The sequence below is a fragment of the Ambystoma mexicanum genome, chromosome 9 (genome assembly GCF_040938575.1).
Source record: "Ambystoma mexicanum isolate Mex_15411 chromosome 9, UKY_AmexF1_1, whole genome shotgun sequence".
Classification (NCBI taxonomy): domain Eukaryota; kingdom Metazoa; phylum Chordata; class Amphibia; order Caudata; family Ambystomatidae; genus Ambystoma; species Ambystoma mexicanum.
Window position 1 is genome coordinate 1,062,739,813 of NC_090931.1, and position 26,113 is coordinate 1,062,765,925.

The 26,113-nt window shown below is 47.4% G+C and overlaps 1 protein-coding gene across 2 annotated transcripts in view; it reads left to right on the forward strand.

Moving 5' to 3' along the window:
- The window catches only part of PLA2R1 (phospholipase A2 receptor 1), a 1,951,179-nt gene that overhangs the window by 1,775,403 nt on the left and 149,663 nt on the right, over positions 1-26,113 (forward strand). The gene's annotated exons all lie outside the window — the stretch shown is intronic.

A 26,113-nucleotide genomic window follows, 5' to 3' on the forward strand; every position in this document is an offset into this window, starting at 1 on the left:
AGAGAAAAGAGAATGAATGAGGGGAAAAGGCTCCCCTCATTCAGGAGAATAGGAAAAAGGTCAAGGAATCCTGCTGAAAGTGCCGAGGTAGAGAGGATTTGGCATAAAAATGAGAAATCTCCCTAACACTCATCCCACTCCCCCAGACTAAGGGACAGGAGGATCTACTCCACTCCTGAATAGATCTCTGGTTCCAGTCGGTCATACTTCTGTGAGAGTCCATCAGAATTCTTATGTTGGGTACCTGACCGATGCTCAATTCTGAAGTCAAACCTTTGGAGGCTTATGGACCACCTGAGCAGTTTTGGATTCTCCCTCTTGATCTGCATTAACCATATGAGAGTTTGGTGGTCAGTTTAAATTCTGCAAGTAGATCAATATAAGTATGGTCTAAACTTCTTCAATGCCCACACAATGGCAAAACATTCTCCTTCAATTGTTGCCCACCTTGTTTCTCTGCCTTTCAATTGTCTACTGATAAAGCAGATGGGGTGCTCCCTGCCTTTGCCATCCATTTGGCTCAAGACTGCCCCAATTCCTGTATTGGAAGCATCAGTCTTTACTACGGAGGCCTGAGTGTAATCTGGAACTCTCAGCACTGGATCTTTACAGAAGGTATCTTTCAGCCCCTGAAATACTTTCTCACAATCATCATCCCACTACACCCTCTTGGGGTAGTTAGTAGAAGATATGTTTTTTTTTTTAGAGGGGATGCTATGGTTGTATAGTTCTCTATGAAATTTCTATAGTATCCATTGAGACTTAGGAAGGCTCGCACTTGTGTCTGAGTAGTAGGGGTGGCCCAGTCTTGTACAGCTTGTACTTTGGTGGGCAAGGGCTTTATTGCACCCCTTCCCACCACATGCCCAAGGTGGACCACTTTACTCTGGCCAACTTGACATTTGCTTGCCTTTATGGTCATATTGTCCTGTTGGATACCCTGCAACAATTGTTCCAGATGGAGAAGATGTTCTTCCCAAGTGGGACTGAACACTGCTATGTCATTCAAGTATGACATGCATAGGTTCTTTAGCCCATTCAGAACATTATCCACCATTCTCTGAAAAGTGGCAGGTGCATTTACCAGTCCAAAAGACATGACCTTAAATTGATACAGGCCTTCTGGGGTAGGAAAAGCTGTTTTTTTCCTTGGCATGGTCTGTCATGGCTGTTTCCCAATAGCCAGATGTCAAGTCAAATGTGCTGAGAAACTTAACTGATCCAAGTTTATGCACCAATTCATCTGTCCTTGGCAAAGGATGGGCATCAGTCTTGGTGACTGAGTTCAAGGCCCTATAATCCAGGCAGGAACGTAATTCTTTGGTCCCTGCTTTTGGCACTAGTACAACTGGACTAGCCCATGAACCTGTGGAGTGTTCAATGACTCCAAGGTCAAGCATTTTGTTGACCTCTTCTTTAATGTGATTCCTCACATTGTCTGTCATTCTGTAGCCCCTGCTTTTCACAGGGATACTGTCACCAGTGTCAATGTCTTGCTGACCCCAATGTGTCAGGCCTGGTGTCAGTGAGAACAGTGGGGTAAACTGACGTAACAGAGCTTTACACTCCTGCTGTTGATGCAGTGCCAGGTTAGAAGAGATGTGTACTCCTTCTACAGAGCCATCTGAAGGGTGTGCTTTTAAAGGATCAGGGAGAGGCTGACTCTCATCTTCTTCTTGATCAGAAGCTAGAAGCAAATCTCATATTTCTCGTCTGGGGACATAAGATTTCAAGCGGTTGGTATGAAAGATCCTAGGGGCTTCCTTGGTGTTGCCAAAGTACACCAGATAATTGACCTCTCCAGGTTTGGCTACAACTTTAAAGGGCCCTGTCCTTTTGTCCTGTAAAACCCTTTGCTTCAGTGGGATCATAGCTGGAACTAGCTGGTCTGGAGTAAACTCCACTGTGTTAGGTTTCTGGTCATGCCAATGTTTGACAAGGGATTGACCAGCTTTCAAGTTTTCTGAAGCTTCAGTCATCATATGTTCCATCCTCTGTCTGAGGCCTAGCACATACTAATTTCGTACTGGCTTTGAAGGTGGAGCACTCTCCAGACCGTTCTTAATCAGGGCCAAAGGGCCCCTGACTGGATGGTCATAGAGGAACTCAAAGGGGCTAAAACACAATCTGGCTTCAGGCACCTCTCTGTATGCAAAAGGAAAGCATGGCAGTAGAATGTCCCACTTTTGTCTCAGGGGTTCCTCTAAAGCACCTACCATGTTCTTCACGGTTCTGTTAAACCTCTCCACTAACCCATTGGTTTGGAAATGGTAGGATGTTGAGAACTTGTTGGAGGCCCAACATGTGTTCCACATGGCTGCATGTAGTGGGACATAATGTTTGACCCCTTGTTGGATACTACCTCCTTAGGAAAACCTACCCTCGTAAAAATACCAAGTAGGGCCTTGACAACTGTCTGAACAGTGACAGTTCTGATAGGTATTTCCTCAGGGTATATAGTGGCATGGTCCTCTACAACCAGTATAAACTGGTTGCCTGAGGAGGCTGGAATGTCAAGGGGACCAACAATGTCAATCCCCACCATCTCAAAAGGGACTCCCACAACTGTGAGGGATACTAAGGGTGCTACATTCTTGGTTCCACTTTTTCCTGATAATTGGCAAGTGTGGCAGCTTCTGCAATGCATATCTACTTCTGCTCCCATCTTGGGCCAGTAGAAATATAATGAGAGTCTCTCTTTGGTCCTTTCTGTACTTAAGTGATATGAGAAACCAGAGGGTGTCTCACCCGCTAGTCCCTGGGGATCTCTCTCTCATGTGGCCAGGGCACAGCCATCACCTTTTGATCCAAACCCTGGGGATGGACCAGTGCGGGAGGATCACCTGGGTGAAGAATCTTTGGGAATTGGGGTAGGACGGTCAACAGTGAGACATGGTATTCCCCCCTTTTTTGTTTATCCAACCCATCCTTTGTGTTGGGATGCTCTGAGGTCCCAACTCCCACCCTTTTTACACAAACATTGGGCCGAGAAAGAGGTTGACTGAGAGTAACAACATTCAATTTTACACATCGCACTGGCCATGTGCCCCTAATCGGGTCAGGCAAAATCAGGCTCTTAGTTCTAAGTGCATACACGTGATACCAATTAGCTCTCCTGACACGAATAAAAGCCACAACCCAAAGACACACTCTGAGCAAGGCGGAACACAAGAACAAGCAGGGATTTCTGGGATGAAGGCAAACCTATTGGAGCAGAGCGACGGAACAAGGGGCGAAAGCAGCGTGTCGCGAAATCCCCAGAGTTCCCTAAAGGAGATCATTGCTTCCCACAGCCTGCGAGAGACACGTTCAGAAGGCCAGATCCCACAAGTGAAAACTACATTGTGTTTCAAGGACACCAGCGTCCCTCCCCGGTGAACGGCAGAGTTGGGTAGGAGAGACCAAGCCTGTGCTACTAACCTTGACTCGTGATTTTGAAATCGTAAAGCAAAGAAGAAACGGACAAAGCCAGTGAGTTGGCAAGCGACCTGGAAGACTGTGTGTGTTAAAGTTTGAAATAGCAACATTTTTTTCACAAGTGAAGGCTGGACGCGTGTGAATGAGACGTCAGGAAAGGCAGACCTGTGAATGATCTTTTAAGTAAAAGGCAGCTGAGAGTTCAGCAATACTAAGTAATGGAGTGGTCCGGCGAAAGGAAGTAGCCCACTCGAAAGTCTCTGTGAAAGGTAAATTGTTCAAAGCGAGAATGCAAATATACCTCAAAATTGATATGGAAAAGTTCAATTCCTCGAAAGGGGAAAGTAAAAATTGAACTATACATTTTGAGTCAAAGTGTTCCTGCAGTGGTCTGAAAACTAAACCACGCACATTTGAAAGCCTTCGACATCGAAAAGTGGTCCGAGCCGGCAGAGGGAGACCCAAAGTGAAGTAAGCTTGGGTAAGGGAGCCCCCCTTTGCAAGTTTGTGTTGAACTTTAGCGTGAGAGGTCTGAACCCGACAGAGGGGGGGGGGGGCTTTTGTGAACTTTTTGATTGACAAATGTATTTTGGAAGTCGGGAAAAGTGTCACGATCTGAGGTCCACAATGATTATAGTACCTCCGTCCCCAAGTACCAGTCAGAGAAGAGCAATCAACTCGCTGACCGATTATTGAGGCCACAGGTGGTTGGCAGGAACAGGAAACACCGGGTCCCAGATGACTGTAAGGGAGAGAGAAGGGTTAGCAAGCAGGTACAAGGAAACTGCTATAGGCACCAAAATGGTAGATAGAAAGAACACCTACCCTACGGATATCCAGTGACAGCTTGTAACCTAAGTGTTCCTCTTGAAGGTGTGGAGAGCAAGGTAGGAGGGTCCTCAGGGATGGGAAGTACCACCTAGGAGGTAATACTGGTTGTGATAGGAAACAAGGCAGTCCAGTAGCAATCCAGAGGTCTTGAACAGATCAAATGAGGCAGTCCTTAATAACCAAATCCACAGGACAAACCAAAGGCAGTCCAAGAAGCAATCCAAGGGTCTTATTCAGTTCCAGTATACAGAGTTCCAAGGGACAAATCCAATAAGAAGGTCCAGAAGCAAAACGAGGTCAAGAATCCAGGTAATCCAAAAACAGGAGTACGAGGAGCACAGAAACGCTACTCGCCGAAGGAACAGCTGGCGGGAGGGGTAGAGCAGCATATATTTAAGGTTACGTTTTCGCAGCCTCACCTTCACTGGCATGAAGGAGTTCCTTGCACGTTGCACTGCAGGGGTGTAATCTGGGTACATTACTATCTTGGAGTTGTTTCGTGTGATCTCCCTTCTCTCCCTTGAGTGCCTTTATTGAACGCGGATGCAATCCTGGTGGGGGCCGCTTTTGTAGAGACCTGTGGGCCCGTTCCACAGAGAATCCCAGAGTGAGGTTTCCAGCCCTGATTTCCTGTAGGAGCAAGGTCTCCACGAAGTCCGTTGGGTTTGATCCCTCCATGTCCTCTGGGATTCCGAGTATACGTATATTGCTGCGGCGGACACGCCCTTCTGCCTCTTCAGATCGTGCCTCGAGTTGTGCCACCTTCATCTCAAGTTTCTGGACCTTCGCTTGCAGGTCGCAGGTGGTCTCAACAGTGCTGAGTAGGCTAGCTTCTGCCGTGGTAACCCTCTCTGTCAGGTTGCGAGCATCCTGGCGCATCAGCTGCATGTCTGACTTGACCTCCTCGATTTTGGTGTCGATAAACAACCTCAGCGCTGCTATGGCTTGGAGTACCTGTGTGTCCTTGGGAGCTTCGTCAGGAGCGGGTGATTCTTCATCCGCGGCTGCTTCATGCTGCGATTGTTGCTTGGGCCTGACCACTGCAAATGAGTCCATTATGGTTGATTTGGGTTGAGGCCATTATGGTCGATTTGGGTTTGTTTCTGGGGGGAGACATTGGTTTAGAGTCTCAGGTTGTCGTAGCGGCGCTGCCTGGCTGAAGAGTTGCTGTTAGTTAGCGAATGCTTAGGTGTTTTGCAGGGCCTCGGTGGGGTTTATCCTGATCTTGAGCGGGTTGGGGCGCCTGTGTGCGGTGATGCAGTTCCTCTCGCGGTGATGTTGTTCAGGTTATAGGGCTAAGGGCCGTTTCGGATGTTGAGCCCCTGCTGTGGTGGGTGTCAACCCCGGGGTGTGTCAGGTTCGCCGGTGTTCCCCAAGGTTGTGTATTGCTGTGTTCATACGGGCCCCGTGGGGCCTGCTCTCCTCCCACAGGGTCTGGAGCTTTGATGCCGGGCCCGGCCCTGTGTTGGCATTATGCATGTGGGGGGATGGGCCTTCCGTTGGTGCCCGCCGCTGGTTCTGTGTTTGTTCGCGGCCACCCCCGGGTTGGAGGTCCGTTGAGCGTTATGTCTGCCGGGGCCGCATTGTGCCGCACCCTGCCGCAGGTGTCAGTGCAGGTTCGGGCTGTTAGCTTCTGTCAGGAGCTTCTCCCTGGCCCAGGCGGTGGGCTTAGGCAGGGGCGGGGCGTCCCACCTCGCAGCGGACCTCCTCCGGGCCACCCAGTGTGTCCCCCCCATCTGCTGCTCTCACCTGGAACATTATGGGCTGGAGGCGGCAGGGGCCTTCGTGCGGTTCGGGACCGGCACTCCATCTGTGTGCCCCTCCGAGCGCTCGAGCAGTTGTTCAGCTCGTTGACGCCGCTCCTGGTGCGGGTGTTCTCTGTGGTCTCCCCGTCCACTGCAGCGTCTCGTTCCTCCCACAGCTGGGCTGGTCCTCTTCGTTGGCTGACTCCCGGCCGCCGCACTCTTCTGGCTCTGTGTCGTGGTCTGTGGCTCCGGTCAGCCCGATGATCACCTGCTTCGGTAGGTTTCACGGGGTGCTTCTGCTGCTGGTCGTCCACACTGTGGCAGCCCCAAGGACCTCCACCGATGCGATCAGCGATGTCAGATGTGCATCGAGCAGTCCCGACGGGGTTCTCGAAGCGCAGTGGCACGGTCGTCAGCCTCCGTTGTGCCCCTCCTCCAGTGCTCTTCGAGCCGCTGCTCAGGCCGCCATCTTGCGCGCCCAGGGGTCCACTTTTGGCAGCTTCGTTGCAGGTTAAACTGCTCCGATTTTCTTCATCCTTGTGGTCCTTGTGTGCAGAGGCGGCTCTGCTGTTTCCAGATTTCGTTTGCAGGGCTCAAGGTTGCGTGAAACTGCAATTGCCAAGGATCTTAGCAGGATCTGGACAGAGCTCCTCAGAAACTTCATGAGCTCAGGCCAGGCCCCCTCCTCCCCAGCCAATCTACTAGGTAGTAGAGGTGTCCCCGAATGACACGAGAACCAAGAATACTGCTAACCTCGTATTCTTCAGAGGTGCCTTTCAACAGAGGAGTAGGGGGCAAAACAATACGCATCATGTCTGGACATGGTTTGAGGAGTGAAGTGTGAAAAACTGGGTGAATACCCCAGGAGACGAGTAGTGAAAGTCTGTAGGCCACTGGGTTGATTACTCTAGTCACCCTATATGGACCAACAAAACGGGGCAAGAGTTTGCGACAGCCCGGTATCGGAAGGTGCCTAGTGGAGAGCCATACTCTATCCCCTAAAGCATAACTGGGGGCTGCTGTACGTTTCTTATCGGCCGCCCTACACATTATACCCTGTGTTTCTCAGAGGTGTATTAAGGTCTGAGTGTGTATGTCCCTTAAATTCCCTATGCAAGAGAAAACAGAGGGTGGTAGTGTGGGAGTCAACTCTGGGAGGGGAAGATTGCGAGTGTGTTGGCCATATAGAGAATAAAAAGGTGAATAACCTGTGGATGAGTGAGGTGCGTTATTGTAGGAAAACTCGGCTAAATGGAGCACCTGGTACCAGGACTGCTGATGTTGCAAGGAAAGACACCTTAGGTATTGTTCCATGGTCTGGTTGACGCGTTCTGTCTTCCCGTCCATTTCGGGGTGACAAGAGGACGAGAAACGCGTGTCAACCCCTAGCAGTTTGGTGAGAGATTGCCAAAACGGTGAGGTGAACTGAGAACCTTGATCAGATATCACAATGGATGGTAGTCCAAGTGACAAAAGACATGGCGAAAAAACAGATCAGCCGGAGCAGTGGGTATGCCGGTGCAGGGAACAAAACGAGCCATTTTCGTGAAGGAGTCGACCACCACCTATACCGTATTGAAACCTTTTACTCGAGGCATGTCTGTGACAAAATCCATAGCGACAGTGTGCCAAGGCCTTAACGGGAGAGGTAAAGGTTGTAATAATCCTAAGGGACGACCCTTTATGTTTTTACATTGGTCACACACCGAACAAGAAGCCACATAAGATACTGTATCTTTGTGCATGTAGGGTCACCAACACCATCGTTGAAGCAGGGCTACAGTACGTTTTTGGCCGGGGTGTCCGTTTATGACTGCATCATGAGACTACTCTAACGCTAATGTGCGTGAGTCTGGTGTAGGTAAGTAGAATTTCCCCTGTGTGAATGGTAAGCCTTCGTGTAATTCAATCGCCCAATCTTGTAGTTGTTCTTGATGTGTAGTAACCCATTGACGAATAAGGGAAAATAAATCCAGTGGAGGTGTACATAGACAGACAATTTGTTTCTTTTCCAAGAGTGTCTCAGGAAAGATCGTAAGGGAATTGCCCCCAGGCATACGGGAAAGAGCTTCTGCTTTACCATGTGCAGTGCCTGGACGATGTTTAATAACAAAGTCGTAAGCCGAGAAAAACAAATGCCAACGGAACCTGTCGACTATTGGTGCACTTAAACGAGGCCAGGTCCTGAAGGTTACGGTGGTCAGTATAAACAGTGACTTGATGTTTAGTCCCAAGTAAATGATGTCGCCATACCTGAAGGCGTCTTTAACAGACAAGAGCTCTTTCTTGGTGACTGTGTAGTGACTTTCGGCTGGAGTGAATTTCCGTGAGTGGAAGGCGACCGGATGTAACAAACCTGTGGTTGGACAAGGTTGGGACAAAACAGCACCTAAGGCATACGATGAAGTGTCTGCTTCAAGGACATAAGGGAGTTCCGGATTTGGGTGCTGTAGGATGGGGGCAGTGATGAACGCCGTCTTGAGGGCTGTGAATGTGTCCTGGTGCAAAGAGGTCCATATAAATGGATTACGAGGACTTGTGAGTTGAGTTAGTGGTGCAGAAATGGCCGCAAAACCCGCAATGAAACGCCTATAAAAATTGGTGAAACCAAGAAAGGATTGTACCTCTTTTACCATTTGCGGGACGGACCAGTCGATAACTGCTCGAACTTTGACTATGTTCATGGCTAGGCCTCCGGGGGTAATGTGGAAGCCCAAAAAATCCACTTCATGGACATGGAACAGACACTTTTCGGGCTTGGCATAGAGATGATGTGTACTTAACCTGTTTAGGACCTCCCGAACGTGTGAGACCTGTTCTTGTTGCGTGTGTGAATAAACCAAAATGTCGTCCAGGTAAACCACTACATAGATATCCATGATATTGTGGAAAATCTCATTCATGAACCTTTGAAAGATAGCTGGTGCATTGCAAAGCCCAAAGGGCATAACAGTATATTCAGAGACCGTACTTGGTACAAAAAGCCGTCTTCCACTCATCACCCTTTCGGACGCGTATTAGATTGTACGCACCTCGTAGATCGAGCTTAGTAAAGATTGTAGCGTGTGTTAATCGGTCCATTAGAGGTATGATAAGAGGAATCGGGTAACGGTCTGTGATTGTGATATGGTTGAGACGTCGATAATCAGTGCATTGGTGGAGATCACCTTCTTTCTTCGGTACAAAAAAGATATGGCTGGCAGCGGGGGATTGAGATGGTCTAATGTGATCTAGCTGAAGGGAATGGTGTATATACTCCTTCAGAATCGTATCCTCTAATGGAGAGAGAGAGTGTATGCTCCCACAGGGTACGACAGCCCCTGAAACCAAATCTATGGGGCAATCATAAGATCTATGAGGGAGCAAATGTTCTGAAGCCTTTTTGTCAAAGACTACTAGGTAGTCATGATACTCCGACGGTATTTGGGTTGCAACAAGACCGACTACATGTCCTGGAACATCTACCTCCATCTGTTGTGATTTGTGTATGGACAAGTGGGCTAGTACCCCTAGTGCCTGTGCTGGTGTGGTTAATGGTTCCGGGGCGGTGAGGCAATGTTCTTGGCAAGGCATCGATTCAAAGACAACTGTGCCTTGCGACCAGTTAATGACGGGGTTGTGTGTGCGTAACCAGAGAATGCCAAAGATCAAACCATATTGAGGGGTGGGTATCAAGCCAAAGGTAAGGATCTCTTGGGGTGTGTCTTGTAGCAAGAGGGTTACCGGGGCTGTTTGCTGCCTGATAGGACCTGAAAGTAATGGAGAACCATCCACAGCTTGTACTGGTTTGGGGTGTTTCTTGTTTTGCAGGGGCAAGTTCAATGAAGCAGCCAATGCTATATCAACATAATTGCCTGTGGCTCCGGAGTCTATGGCCAGGTATACCTGGTGTTTGATATTATCAGCAGAAAACAAAAGAGCCGAGAGAAACAAAGGCCGGGTGGCATCTGACAAAGATGGGGGCATGTGGTGTTGTACAGGCAGGCTCGTCTGTGCCCCCTGATCTAGGGACAAGCCTTCGGAAAACCGATGTTTTTTGTTTGGATCTCCTGGGACACTCCTTGACCAAATGACCATTCAAACCACAGTAGAAGCAGGCATTAGCCTGTCTACGTCTTTCCCTCTCGGCAGGTGATATAGGACTACGGACACCCCCAATCTGCATAGATTCGCTAGATGGTTCAACAGAAGAAGGGCTTAAAAACAAAGGAAAAGCTTTTTTAGACTCTTTCTTTCAGCATGCCCGGCATCGACTTGTAATGCTAGATCCACTAGATCAGGATATTGAGTGGGCAAGGAGGGGACTATTGCAAGGGCATCTTTCATTGAGTCCCTTATAGAAGACAACCGCTTTCTTACTTCTGGCCAGGCCGTCTCGACGGATAATTGATTAAACCGTGTAATATACTCAATCAATGTGGTTTTCCCTTGTGTCAGGTCAAGGAATTCTAAATCACGTGTCTGTGCTTTGTGACATGTATCAAAAACCCTGGTCATTTCTGCCACTATCCTGTCAAAATCATACAAGACGGGGCTATCGTTTTCCAACAGTGGGTTAGCCCAAGTAGCGGAAATACCAGTTAAATGGGATAAAGTGAAAGTGGCCTTAGTAGTGGAGTCAGGAAATGCTTGTGGGCGGCACAGAAAATGCACCTTACATTGGTTCAAGAAAGTACGGAATTTCCAGGGGATCGCCCTGAAATTTCTCGGGAGCAGCTAGCGGAAAGGGGCTAGGCTACAGGCCCAACAGGATTTTCTGATTGTGGAGGGTGTTGTGGGGGTACATCCCTGAATTCCTCATCCGGGGTAGAGCATGTCTTTCACTTTGTATCAAGTCTAGATGCTGATGGATGGCTGTGGCGGCGGCCATCATATCAGTCCTTAAAACAGTGATTGCTTGGACAAGGGCAGCCACCGGGTCCCCGTCGGAGGTATCCATAATCCCGTGGAGGAAAGGCTTCTCAGTCTCTCACGATCTGAGGTCCACAATGATTATAGTACCTCCGTCCCCACATACCAGTCAGATAAGAGCAATCAACTTGCTGACCGATTTTTGAGGCCACTGGTGGTTGGCATGAACAGGAAACACTGGGTCCCGGATGACTGTAAGGGAGAGAAGGGTTAGCAAGCAGGTATAAGGAAACTACTATAGGCACCAAAATGGTAGACAGAAAGAACACCTACCCTAGGGATAGCCGGTGACAGCTTGAAACCTAAGTGTTCCTCTTGAAGGTGTGGAGAGCGAGGCAGGAGGGTCCTCAGGGATGGGAAGTATCACTTAGGAGGTAATACTGGGTGAGATAGGAAACAAGGCAGTCCAGTAGCAATCCAGAGGTCTTGAACAGATCAAATGAGGCAGTCCTTAATAACCATATCCAGAGGGCAAACCAAAGGCAGTCCAAGAAGCAATCCAAGGGCCTTATTCAGTTCCAGTATACAGAGTTCCAAGGGACAAATCCAATAAGAAGGTCCAGAAGCAAAACAAGGTCAAGAATCCAGTAAATCCAAAAACAGGAGTACGAGGAGCACAGAAACGCTACTCACCGAAGGAACAGCTGAGAAGCATTGACTGAGAGGGCTGGAACTCTCTTATAGGGTTCCTCCGAGTCATGTGACTTCCCTCCTGGTCACGTGACTGATCACGTGACTGGTCACGTTACCGTTAATCGGTTCACGTGAACTTCTCTTGCAAAGTGCCATACCCAGTGAGTTCCTGTGATGAATGAAAGAACTTCTGCGTGCCTGCAGACGCCGGGGTAAACCCCAACGTGATCGGGGAAGCAGGCGCCAAGGACGCCACAGCATGCGGCATGCTCTTGGAGGCCGTGTGGGCACAGGAGCGGATGTGATCCACAAACCGCGCTGCCGCCGAGATACCGCCAAACCAGGTGAATGGGAGGAGTTCCGGGGCCCAGACTGTTGCGAGGAGTGCATGACAAAAAGAGACTTAAACGTGAAAGGTCAGACAGGTCTCGATCCACGTTCTGCAACTGTATTTATGTTGGAAGCCAAGCCAGAGTGTGCCATCCTGCCTACAGGGACAGCCTTACTGCGTGAGGTCTAATGTCAGGAGGAGAGCTGGTTCAACCACATTTATTCATTTGAACACTCATCTTTTCTTTTGCATACATGTCTCCTTTATTAACTGTTTTTTTAAAGAGATAGGGCAGGTATTATGTTTTGTAAGCATAAGCCATTTTGATTTGACAGACTCCACTAGGACTGTGTTATTTATTGTTTGATGGTGGAGACTATTCCAATCTTAGTTATAGGGCAGACTAATAGTTTCTCCAACCATTTCAATAACGATTTTACAAATTGAACCCATTGTGTCAATGTCATACTTGTGATACCATGCCTTCCCTACAGTGACCAGCCAGAGGAACCTCATGGGCTAATTGCAGAAATGTGGATCTTACTTCTTGGGGCACCACCAACCGTCTCCTGAGGTCCCCTGGAGTAGACTCCTTAGGCTCACTGTAGAGAAGGCCATCCTCTCAGTAGAGTCTTTGCTTCCCTGGCTCTTGCACTTCAAGCTGGGAAGTTGCCTCATGCCACAGACCTTCAAGAGAGGGACACTCTCTTTGTCCCCTGCTGAAGTCTGCCCTAGAGGGTCCACCTTCTGCAAGTAAAATGTGCAGCTCAGGATGGTCTCTAGAATCCAGATCCTCTATACAGGGGAGACTTTCCTCCACTTCTGTTTCACCAGTAGGTGGGTTTCAGGTGATTCTGTTTCCAACACCTCAGCTTCAGCTGGAGTTGGAGTCACTGGAGTGACCAGGAGCTTTTCATTTAAAGGAGCTCCTTTCTTTGTGGAAGGTTTGGAATTGAGGCCCTTCTTTACTTTTGAGACGCCTTCTCATTGGTCTCTGTCTTCTTGTTGTAAGAAGTGAGTTGAAGGCTTTTCTTTTCACTGGCAAGACTGGATTTCCACTTGGCTTTCCCCTTGGTCTCATTGGGGGGAGGGGTTATCTTAAGGTTGCCTATCTGTCTTTTCTGGCCAGCTCCCTTTTCTTCTTATTAGGGGGCATGTGTGTGCTGGAGACTACACCCAGTGTCTTCAGATAATTTCCCATGAGTACCCTACCAGGCACTTCAGACTGAACATTGACACAAATTATGGCAGTCACATCATTGCACTTAATGATGGCTGGCATAAATTTGGAGAAGGCTTCCAGCAAAATTGGTGGGCCTTCTGGATGCCTTAGCTACATCTCAGGTTTGAAAAAACGTTCATCCACCACAGTAATGTGGGCCCGAGTGTCTCTGATGGCAGGGTTATCCTGACCATTTACAAGTAAATTTGGGTTGCCAAAGGTTCTTTGGAATGAGGGTTTCTGGTAATCATCCTCTGGTTTGCTCCAGAGGGGTCACTAGCCCTATGAGGTTTACGGGGGAATTTACCCTTAATATGTGTTATGCTCACCTGGTCTTTGCGGAGGCGTTGGGGCACGGATGCAGCCCTCCCTGAACTTGAATCACCCCCTTCAGGCCTCTCCCTCAGCAGAAAAGCTGTGAGCGGTGGTACGTGGTGGTACTGCTCCTATGAATTATGGAAGATAATCTCTCTGTCCTGCTACTTCTGGCACGCGCGTGTTGAATGGGATCTAGTTCCTTCATTGATCCCTGATAAGGATTAGTCCAGTCCAGCTGCGACTATGCTTCTCCTTATGATTGGTAAGTCTTTCTTGAGCTCTTGTGATGCTGTTCGTACGCGCACCGAGCGAACAAACTCCCACAGACTCCCAAAGGTTTACAAAACATGTTAAATCAACTCGACATGTATGCTCAGAAAAATCATTTGAGTATAAATTTAGAGAAGACTCAAGTAATGATTTGCAGACCAGGTCAGAAGTCTAAGGTATATAAACAGAGATGGTATTTACAACAACAGCAATTAAATGTTACATGCCAGTACAGATATCTGGGTGTAGTGATTCATCAGAGAAAATCACAAATCCAGTATATGTGTGAAGCGAAGGCCAAATTGTCATCATTGGTGTCCCAAGCCAAGATATTGTGCAAACAATTTGTTAAATTCTCAATGAAACACGTTATTACGTTTTTCAAAAAGAAGGTTACACCAATCTTGTTGTATGGGGCCGAAGCCATGATGCCGATTAGACGCAAGCATTGGGACAATATGGAATCCATCTTTTGGAAAAGAGTGTTGCAGTTACCTAATGGCTTCTCTTTAGCACTCATTCGCTATGAGATAGGATTATCGTCCCTCTATTCATATGTAATATGGAAGCAATGTGCCTTCCTCCGGAAAGTGTTGGAAGGGGTTGACAAATTGTGCATTTTGCAAACTGTGGCCTTTAATTTCTTTTTGTCTGAAAATAACTTTCCACGGGTTTGGAGGGCGCATGTAATGGAAGCTATGTATATGGCCTATGTAACTGTGTCACATTTGATGGAGAATCCTGAGCGTGCAAAAATTAAGATATTACAGCATGATTAGGCTGAAACTATCCAAAAGTGTATGCTTCTCAAAGACTTTGACATATGTTTGTTCAGGCTTAAAAGGTATGGAATAAACCTCCTACTTGGAAAAATGCCCTTGCGCTATGCATCGGAGGAAATACATGAGATTCAGACTGAATTTATGGCCTACACGAGACATTCTAAGAAGGAGAGAAATGATTACTGATGAGAAAAATTATTGTTGTTACTGTATGGACGTGAATCAGATTGAAACATTGCAACATCTATCAGTAGAATGCGAAGTTGTGAGCAGGGTGAGAAATAGATGTTTTAAGGATAAACTATTGTTCCAGAATCACATGTCTCAGTACAAATATGGCAACAGTTGTTTTCTAATCCAAGAATCACAATACAGATTGCAATTGTACAATTCTTAGATATTGTTCTGCCTGCTATAGAGTGTATAGAGGAGAGCACTGGGAATCTATGAACATAATCTAATGAAAGGGCACATTGCTCTTTTATCATATGTGGCCTTGTGAATAAGTTTTACTAATTGCACGAAATGAATTTGAGATTTTATGGGTATGTTTTACTGTGTTATTTATGAGAATTTGTTAAGTATGAAGTAAGAGGATTTTATGACAAATCTTTTATTTTGACAAAGATTTAAATGTAATTACTAGTATGATATGTATTTGAAAAGTTGTATTTTTCAACTAAACAAATAAAAATATTTTTAAAAAAGATGCTATTCGTTCTGTTTAATGTTTTTATATGTTGCTCCTATTTATGCCCGCAATAATGTCTCACTTCTGTTTTCCTCCTAAAATGAAAATGTGGCCTCAATGCAGCTGTGAGACGTGAGACGCGGCCAGATGGAAGATGGATGCTACCGTAATGTTCGACAGCAGATAAGTGATGGTTTAAGGAAAGCGCGAAATATGCGAAGCGCAACCTTAAACTGTTTTTTCGATGTCTAACCTTGTGTTCTGTTTTTCCTTGCAGGCGCTGCTGTCAACGATGGAGCGTGTCGTACTGCGGTGCCAAGATGAAGATTTCGATGTTCCGCAAAGTGTAAAGATGAACACTTGGTTCGCCGAAGAGATGTACAGGTAAGAACAGCTTCCCCAGTTGGTAAGTATGCTGGCAGGAAGCAGGATGTCCAGGAAGCAGGATCCTCAAAGCTAAGTCGGACCTCAGGCGACGGTGAGCGTTACGCTGCTTGCAAGTGCAGAATAAAGTGAAGCATCCGTCTTGAGGATCAGGCAGCTTATATAGCTGAGATCATGGGCACGCCCATTAGGGCCGGCTTACCACCATGCAAAGGCAATCCATTAGCAGCCACACCCAACAATACACTTGGGGCTGCTTAATGGATGGAATGTTCAAGGTTAATGCATCCTGCTTAATGGATGGAATGTTCAAGGTTAATGCATCTGAAGTGCTATGTCCATAATGAAAGCTTTTTGGTTTTAAATGGATGTTCTTGTTAACGTTTGTTCATGAGCCTGGTGCCAAAGGCGCCAGGACAGTGTCCACCCAGGTCTCCTGTTCATGCGACCCCTGCATGCATGTGCTCCTGACTTCATGACCATGACAGCACTCCCCCTCAAGGCCCCTCTCAAGGGTGGTTCTCCTAACGGTCCTGGTTCGGTGGGATTATTGCGATGGAACTGTCTGATTAAATGCAAAGCATAGACATGTTCACTGGGTTCCCAAGTTCGGTCTTGAGGTCCGTAACCTTTCCAGTCAATTAGGTAATACAATTTTGATCGAACCACCTTGGAGTCCAGGATGGATATGACTTCATATTCTGGCTCTCCATCTATTACTTCGAGCTCTGGCGGAGAACTAAGCCGTGTATTGGACTTCATTGGTTTGAGGAGAGTGACATGAAATACGGGGTGAATTTTCATGTGAGATGGTAACTCCAATTTCATGGCGACAGGATTGATTATGGACTTTATAGTATAGGGGCCTAGGTATCTTGGGCGGAAAGCTCTTGGCCCCTTCAGGGGAATATATTTGGATGCTAACCACACCTTTTCTCCAATGTGGTAGGCGGGAGCTTCCTTCCGATGTGGATCAGAAAACAGTTTTTGTCTTTCCTTGGCCTTGGTCAGATGCGCTGCCGGCTCCTTAAGAACCTGAGTGATGGTTTTATGCAAGTTTTTTATGGCTGGCATTTCCAGGGTATCAGGTGGATCAAATACTGATATCCTCGGATGTCTTCCGTGCACAGTGTAGAATGGAGTCTGCCCTGTGCTTGTGTGAACTGAGTTGTTGTATGCATACTCAGCTATCCAGAGTATATTTTTCCAAGAATCCTTGGACTGTTGCAACATACACCTGAGATATTGCTCTAAAGTTTGGTTGGTTCGTTCAGTTTGTCCATCAGTTTGAGAGTGATGGCTTTTGGACAACCGGAGATCGATTTTGGCAATCATACAACACTTTCTCCAAACAAATTGCGTTCTGTGATAAGATACTAATATTGATGGAAATCCATGCAATCGAACAATTTGATCTAGGAACACCGAAGCGAGAGTTGACGCCATTGGGAGTCCCTTCAGATGGATGAAATGGGCTATTTTGGAGAATAAATCCACAATGACTAATATGGTGTTGTATCCATTGCATGGTGGAAGATCCGTGATGAAGTCCATCGACAGGGTATGCCAAGGTGCTGGCGGTACTGTTAGGGGATGTAGTAAACCAGCGGGGTTCTGTTTCTGAGACTTGTGTTGTGCACAGACACTGCAGGTTACAATAAATTGGGTGATGTCTTTTTGCCAGGTTGGCCACCAGTAGTTTTGTTTTACCTTAGCCTGAGTTTTGGCTATTCCTGGATGTCCTTCCACTAATGAATCATGGTAATTTGTGATGATTTGCTTTTGCAGTTCTTGGTCTTGGACATATGATCGTCCTTGGAAATACGGTAGATTGTCTTCGATGGTGTACTGGTCACGTTTTAACAGCCATTCCCGTTGTATTGATTGATCTATCGGGGATTGCAAACTGGTTCTTTGGTCATCCACACACGTGGTGGCAGCTATTCTGGTTTGAATCCTTTCCTCAGGAATTATGGCCACGGGGTCGGATGCTGTAAAAGCCTCTTTTTCTTCACTCATGCGTGATAGAGCGTCTGCTTTCCTATTGCGTACTGCAGGTCTATAAGTGATAATAAAATTGTATTCCCCGAAAAAGAGAGCCCAACGAAGTTGACGCGAGGATTGTGCTTTGGCGGTTTTCAAGTATTGCAAGTTACGGTGGTCCGTGATGACAGTGACCGTATGTCTCACCCCAAGAAAGTAATGTCTCCAGGCCTTGAATGCTGCTTTAATCGCCAGTAATTCCTTATCTGTGATTGCGTAGTTCAACTCAGGGGCTGAAAATTTGAGGGACCAGAATGCGACGGGGTGTAGTTGTCCTGTTTCAGGGTCTCCTTGTGACAATACTGCTTCCATGGCTATTTTTGAAGCATCTGTCTCAACTATGTAAGGTAGGTCTGGTTGTGGGTGTCGAAGGACTGGTGCTGTATTGAATGCTAGTTTCAACTTCTGGAAGGCTTCTTCAGCTTCTGTCGACCAATGGAACTTTTCGATTTTTCTTTAACAAGGAGGTAATTGGATGTACAATTTGCGAAAACCCAGGCATAAACCGACGGTAAAAGTTGGCGAATCCAAGCACGCTTTGCACTCCTTTCGTGGATGTTAACGAGGGCCATTGGATGATTGCATCCACCTTTCGTGTATCCATATGTACGCCTTGTAATGTGAGCATGAAACCAAGAAACTCGACCTCAGTTACATGGAAAAAACATTTTTCCAACTTGGCATACAATTGGTGTTGTCGAAGCTTCTCTAAGACTGCCTGGACATGGCCTACATGTTCTTCCATGGAATTTGAGTAGATAAGAATGTTGTCAATGTAAACAAGTAGCACAAACGTCCAGTAGTTCACAGAGTACATCATTCATAAAGAATTGGAACGCCGGGGGGGCATTGCATAGCCGGAAGGGCATGACCTGGTATTCCAAGAGGCCGTACTTCGTGCGGAAGGCCATTTTCCACTCTTCTCCCTCTTTTACTCTTACAAGATGATATGCTCCTCTTAAATCCAGTTTTGTGTAGATTTGAGCATGTTTCACTTGGTCCAGGAGCTCTGGTACAAGTGGTAAAAGATATTGATTTTTTACTCTGATCTGATTGATGGCTCGATAGTCGATGCAAGTTCTTAAGTCCCCCTCCTAAGTCCCCCTCCTTTTTAGGCACGAAGAATAAGGGCGGGGAGGCAGGTGACTTGGACGGGCGAATGAAACCGTTCGCCAGGTACTGATCCAGGTAAATTCTAAGATGCTGATTTTCCTGTTCTGTCAGAGTGTAAATTCGGCTGCAAGGGATCTGAGCTCTGGGTACAAGATCTATTTGACAATCGTAGGGTATGTGTGGGGGCAGAACGTTGGCTTGCTCTTTTTTTAAGACATCCTCGTAATCTCGGTATTCAAGTGGTAAGGAGCTGATGAGGCCCAACACGATTCCTTTCTTCGGTTTCAGATTGGTGTCATCTTTTTTGTAACATGTGTCGGCACAATCATGAGGAAATGTCAGAACTCGTTTTCGTCAGTCGATCCTAGGATTGTGGGTCTCCAGCCAGGGCATTGCCAATATCATCTGGAACTAAGGAGTACCGATGAGATCGAAAGTAATGTCCTCTTGATGCCCGTCCTGACACAGAAGCTTGACTTTCTCAGTGTATTGTGTCACCGGGCCGGAAGATAGCTGAGAACCACCCACAGCAGTGATGTTTTCCGATTTCTGCTTCTGTCGGAGTGGAAGGCCTATTCGGAGAGCCAAATCTTGGTCATTGTAGTTACCCACAGCTCCACAATCAGTATATGCCTCCAAGGCATGTATTTTTGATGGTTGCTTGTGATTCACCAAAAGCACTGGAAGGACTAGATGTGAGGTCTGTACAGATTCCTTTTTCATGCTTGACAAGCAGACCCCTACACTGTTCTTCTTCTTCATCAGTTTTGTCCGTTGCCGCAACCGTTTTCTTGGGTGGTTTTGCCGGGCAATCACGGAGGAAGTGACCTGCTTGTCCACAATATAAGCAAAGCTGTTGTTGTCTTCTTTTTCCCCTTTCTGCTTTGGTAGGGGGACTTCGTAATCCACCAATTTGCATTGGCTCAGACTGTTCATGTGGTTTAGTCTGATTCTCACGAGGTTGTACATAAACTGACTGTCCCTCTGATCTAGCTCGATCCATTTTCCGATTCTGCAACCTATGATCGAGTTGCACCGTCAGGTCTGTGTAGTCCGCACACCGCTCAGGGGGATTCACCACTTGCGCCAACACATCCCTAAGTTCTCCACGTAACCCTCGGTAAAAGAGTGTAGTCCTCTTCTCTTCTGGCCAGTTGATCTGGGCTATGAGACGTTGTCCAGATGTCCAGAGCTTGTCCTCGAGTATGACGGGCAAACAAATTCTCCATCTCATGTTGGAAATTCCCAAAGTTCCAGAGTAACGGGTCACCTTGATTTACCAAAGGTATAGACCAGTCCGCTGCACTATCCCCTAAACACGAGAGAACAAACGCCACTTTGGCTTGGTCATTAGGAAAGGCTCCTGGTCTGCACAAGAAATGAAGGCGACATTGGTTCATAAATACAGCGAACTTGTTTGGGTCGCCGATGAAGTGTTCAGGAGGGGCTAGAGGCACTGCTCCTGGAAGAACCACCTGAACCGGTGCTGATTGTTGTGGTGTGGAAGAATGAGAAGAATGGGTCACTCCAGGCAGTGGAACCTGTCCTGCTTGTGCTTGTAACATTTGTCTTGCCAATTCGTCAGTTCTTTCTCGAGTTACAATAAGATCCCTCTGTAATGCATTAGTTTCTTGTCTTGAAGCATGTACTTCAGCCCGTAAAGTTTCCATAACGCCCAGGCGTAGAGAGTATTAGAGGCTTCGCGTTCTAATACGCTCACCTGGTCTCTGCGGAGGCGTTGGGGCATAGTTGCAGCCCTCCATGAACTTGAATCACCCTCTTTAGGCCTCTCCCTCAGTATGAAAGCTGTGAGCGGTGGTACGTGGTGATACTGCTCCTGTGAATTATGGAAGATAAGCTCTCCGTTCTGCTACTTCTGGCAGGGGCGCGTCGAATGGGATCTAGTTCCTTCACTTATCCCTGATAAGGATTAGTCCAGTCCAGCTGCGACTATTCTTCTCCTTATGATTGGTAAATCTTTCTTGAGCTCTTGTGATGCTGTTCGTTCTGTCTAATGTCTTTATATGTTGCTCCTATTTATGCCTGCAATAATGTCTCTCTTCTGTTTTCTTGCCTTAGATGGAAATGCGGCCTCAATGCAGCTGTGAGACGCGAGACGCGGCCGGATGGAAGATGGATGTTACCGCAATGTTCGACAGCAGGTAAGTGATGGTTTAAGGAAAGCGCGAAGTAAGGCAAAGCACAACCTTAAACTGACTGTTTATTCGATGTCTAACCTTGTCTTCTGTTTTTCCTTGCAGGCGCTGCTATCAACGATGAAGCGTGTAGTGCTGCGGTGCCAAGATGAAGATTTTGGCGCTCCGGAAAGTGTAAAGATGAATACTTGGTTCGCCGAAGAGATGTACAGGTAAGAACAGCTTCACCCAGTTGGTAAGTATGCTGGTAGGAAGCAGGATGTCCAGGATGCAGGATCTTCAAAGCTAAGTCTGCCCTCAGGCGATGGTGAGCGTTATGCTGCTTGCAAGAGCATAATGCGTCCATTAGGGCCGGCTTACCAGCCACAACCTGCCACTCCTAGAGAGTGAGCACATGCAAAGACAATCTATTAGCAGCCACACCCAAGAATACACTTTGGGCTGCTTAATGGATGGAATGTTTAAGGTTAATGCATCCTGCTTAATGGATGGAATGTTCAAGGTTAATGCATCTGAAGTGCTATGTCCATAATAAAAGCTTTTTGGTGTTAAAGGGATGTTCTTGTTTACTTTTGTTCATGAGCCTGGTGCCAAAGGTGCCAGGACAGTGGCAACCCAGGTCTCCTGTGCATGAAACCCCTGCATGCCTGTGCCCCTGACTTCATGACCATGACATTATGTTTGGGGGCCTCTTTTGGTGGGGGCTTAGTGGAGTTATCCTTCCCATCTTTCTTATGCTTCTTCCCCTCCTCCTTCTTGTGAGGAGCCCCAGAATCCTTGTGAGCAGCCCTGTTGGCTACCCACAAGTCAACAGCTAGTGCTTAATTATTGGGATCAGGTTGTTTAGAGTCAGCTAGGTGCTGTTTCAGCTCTGGTGAACATGCATCAAAAATGCTTTCCAGCATGACAAGACTGCTCATGCCATCAAACGTGCTCATTTTGTGGCCATTAATCCACCCACAACACACCGTCCTTCTTTCTATTGTCTCTAAACCTTTTCAGGTATTGGGAAGGCGTCTTCCCAAACCTGGCTACGAGAGCTAATGTAACCATCTGGTAATCTTCTCTTTCATCAGCATTGAACTCCATCACAGCATCACAACCATTCTGGATGATGATGAGAAACTGGCTGAAGCTTAACAGCAGTAAAACCGAGTTCCTGGTGGTGGGTACTATCTCCCCAACTGTTCTGGACCTGGAACTTCTGGCCGACTAGCCCGGGCCCCCTCCCCATGCCGGTCCAATCGATCAGGAATCTAGGGCTAACAATCTCTGCCTCTCTTGCCCTGGATGACCAGGTGGTATGCAGGGCCGGTCACTTCTCTCTGCATTTTGCGGAAAGGCTTGCCTTATAATCCCGTCGAGTGTCATGGCCCCGGTGGTGGCAGCTTTGGTCTTGTGCGCCCTCTACTGCAACTCTCTCTATTTGGCACAACCCCGCTACTTGATAAACAGGCTCCAACTATTGCAAAATGCGGGCGCTCGCTCCATACTTCTCCGCCGTTTTAGATCCCATATGCGCCCTCTGCTGAAGAAACTCCACTGGCTCCCTGTGGCTAACTGGATCTTTGTTAAATCTATGTGTATTGTGCACCCTGCCTTCTATGGCATGGGAGCTGAGTAGTTAAAGGCTGCATTCGTCCACTATGCCCCGACCCGTCTGTTGAGATCCCAATCTGTGCTTTTTGTAGCAGTTCCTCGTTACTGTCTGTCACATAAAGGTGGATGAGCCTTTTCTGCAGTGGCCACAAGAGCCTGGAATTACCTTCTCCTCGCACTTCGGGGTACTGCGGATCATCTCACCTTCTGCATACTACTGAAAACCACTTTGTTTTGATTGATTCGACTATGCTATGCTTAAAGTTCACCTTTACTCACACGACAGCGCCAAGATGCCCTCAGACGTGCGTGCGCTTTATCAAGTTTACCTAACATAACATAACAGGACCCAAGATACTAACTCAGTGTCAAAAATGCCTTGCACCTTACATGTATACTCAAAAGTTCCCAACCAATCAAAATATCAGTCTTCACATCACACACACTCACTAAATCTATGGGGAGACGTAGTTTCCTAACCCTTGAGGCATCAGATAGAGAGGACCCTCTAAGGGAAGAGGAGTCAAGAGACAACTTTTTCATTTCATACTCATGCTGCATCTCCTTTTCTCTGAGTCTAAGATCTTTTGGCTGTTCTCTTTCTCTCATTTCTGATTGCATTTCCAGGTTCCTGAATTCTACTTGGAGTTTCATCTTTTCAATTTCCAAATGGAATTCTGGGGTCATATAAAAGGAAGATGTGATCATTAAGATAAAAGATGGTGGGTGAGCGCTAGTGAGCCCGCAACTAAGATGGCCGCCTTTGTCTGAGCGCCTCATGGACCGTCTGAAAGGGGAGCCCTGACATGCACCCACCAGTTAGAGCCGCTCAATCTGACAGCGGGGGCTTGCGCTGAATACTGCAGCCTAGCTGGTAGCTAATTTGGGAGCAGTTGGCGGCCGCGGGAGGTGCCTGTGGCGCAGAAGAGTAGTGTCATGATCTCTGCTTCCAAAAGGTCAGGGTTTTCCCAACTCCTTTGGAAGCAGATCCATAACCCAGGTTCCGAGTGCCAACCAGTCCCAATTGGGACCTTTTGGACCCAGTCCTGGCGCCAGTGGCACCAGGCTCATAAATATGCCCAGTCCCAGCGCTGGAAGCGCCGGGCTCATAATGCTTGGGTGGACTTACCTGCAGCAGACCATGCTGCTTACTTGCCTGCCAGTTGAGTCTCTGATCCTCTTCTGTTTGGAACTACTTTTCCTGTTGGGTGGGGCAGGAGCCACTCCCTAGATTCAGAACACTGGAACTCTTCTGGAAAGCAGGAACTCTTTTCTTAGGCGTGGCTGTGGAAGGAGAGACCTAAGCACTACAGGAGGCTATTTAAACCACACCCGATGGATGAATCTTGCTTTGCGTTATTCTGCATCCTCAGCAGCAGAACGCTCATCGTGTCTTCTGCATCTGATCCTGGGCCTAAGGAAAAAGGCTTACCATTCTGAATCCAGTCTTCAGCAACACCTATAAATACAAGAAAGAACAGGTTAGCATTACGGTCTTCAGTGACAGCTCTTCACTTACCTGGTCCATCGGCTGTCACCAACGCCTCGCGCTGCATTCCGGCATCTGAAAGACAAAGGCTTACCTACTCTTCGTGCGCTCCGGAGGTCTTCACACTGCATTCCGGCATCTGAAAGACAAAAGCTTACCAACTCTTTGCACGCTCCGGAGGCCTTCGGCGCTGCATCCCGCATCTGAAAGACAAAACAAGGTGCGTTTAAAGACATTGGGGAACTTTAATACTCACGTGCCATTACTCCTTTCCACATCTAACCCAGTGGGTATTCCGGCACCCTGCAGCCGCCCCGAACTTGTACCTGCAAAATAAAAAGACAGTTAGAGTGCATCGTGAAGCAGGCAACAAGCGCTTACTTACGTGCTTCCAGGCGCTTCTATTCATCACACGGGCTCCATCTTCAACTCACTTCAGCCCGCCATCCGCCATCCGCCATCGCCGGAACCCTGCAAAACAAGAGACATCATTACTAAAGACTTTAAAGACATTAGAATTACTCGAAACTTACCGTTCGTGCAGTAAACGACGGACAGCAGTCCTCTGAAGTCAAGAGGCCTGCTCCCCTTATCCAGTGAAGAAACTGGTTACAGCACCCTGCCTCGAGGCAGATGGAGAGCACGGCGTTCACTTACCTAAGGTGAGAGCGTTAACCTTTGGGGTTCTACAGGAGAAGAGAAAGGGAAGAAGAGAGAGACATTCAATAACCCAGTTCATTAATCCCACATTTTCTATCTGCAGACATCTTACCCTTCGAGCCAGACATACAGTGCACAGAGGTCCAGCCCAAAGAGCCAGCCGTGTGTTACACATCACCTTTGAAGATACGGTATACGCCCAGTCAAGACCGGCGCCTCTACGGGAATCAGGTGAGCGTTACAGAACGCAAAGCCCACCACAAAACTCCCGTCCAGGCGCTATGGAAACCTCGGATACCGACCAGCTAGCCCAGTTACTTGGGGAACTAAGGGCAGAAGTGCATGCAGCCCGTCAGGAAACGAACGCTCTAAGAAGGGAACTGATTATTTCCAAGGAGCGAACAGATGATCTCGCTAGACAATTGCTACAGTCACAAGCCGGACAGACCCCGTTACCCGCATCTGGGGGAAATCTTCCTTCTACATCCTCTATGAATCCAGTGCAGATCAACCTACCTGGGAATGTACCTCTGGCTCCGCCCGAACGATTTTCTGGTGACCCAAAGAGGTTTGCAGTATTTATCAATCAGTGCCGGTTGCATCTCTTATGCCGGCCAGCAGCCTTTCCAACTGATCAAGCTAAAGTAGCTTTCGTGCTTTCGTACCTTAGTGGCAATGCGGCAGACTGGTCGATCCCTCTAGTAAATCAAGATGATCCGGTCCTCCATGATTTTCAAGCTTTTCAGCTCAGTATGGAAAAACTGTTCGCAAGACATTCACAGGGGCAGGCCTTGGACAATGAGCTTCTTTCGTTGTGACAAGGTAATCAAGACCTTTTGGCTTATATTGCGTCTTTCAACAGACTGATAGTGGAAACTCACTGGCCTGAGGACAAAAGGATTACGCTGTTTTATAGAGGTCTACGCGGAGAGCTCAAAGATGTGTTAGCCCAAGTAGTGAATCCCCCACAAGATTGTTCGGACTATATAGACTTAGTCATTCAAATAGATCACAGACTGCAGAACAGGAAGGCCGATCGTTCCAAGTTTGATGCTCGAGTATTTTCCAAACCGCCAACTCCTTCCAAAGGAGTAGACTCCGGGGAACCCATGCAAAAAGGGGGTCTGAAAGGTCCTCTAACACAAAAGGAGCGGGAAAGGAGAAAACAGTTGCAATTATGCCTCTATTGCGGAAACCCAGGGCACTTTCTTCGAGACTGTCCGGTGAAACCTGCCAAGAAGGCAGTAGGAGCTGCAGTTACCAAAGTTACAAACTCTGAGCAGGGAAACGACCTCGCCCGACAAGAATAGAGGTCCTCTTGCCGAGCGTGAAAACCAGTTCCGTGACCTCGCATTTCGTGATACCTATGGTCCTCATTAGCCATGATAATCCTGATCGATTACATGCAATTGAAGCTTACGTCGACAGCGGTGCCATCTGCAATTATGTGGATCATGAAATGGTTTTGAGGATGAATCTAACTCTTTGTCCCAAGGCTGTAAAGGACGTCATTACTAC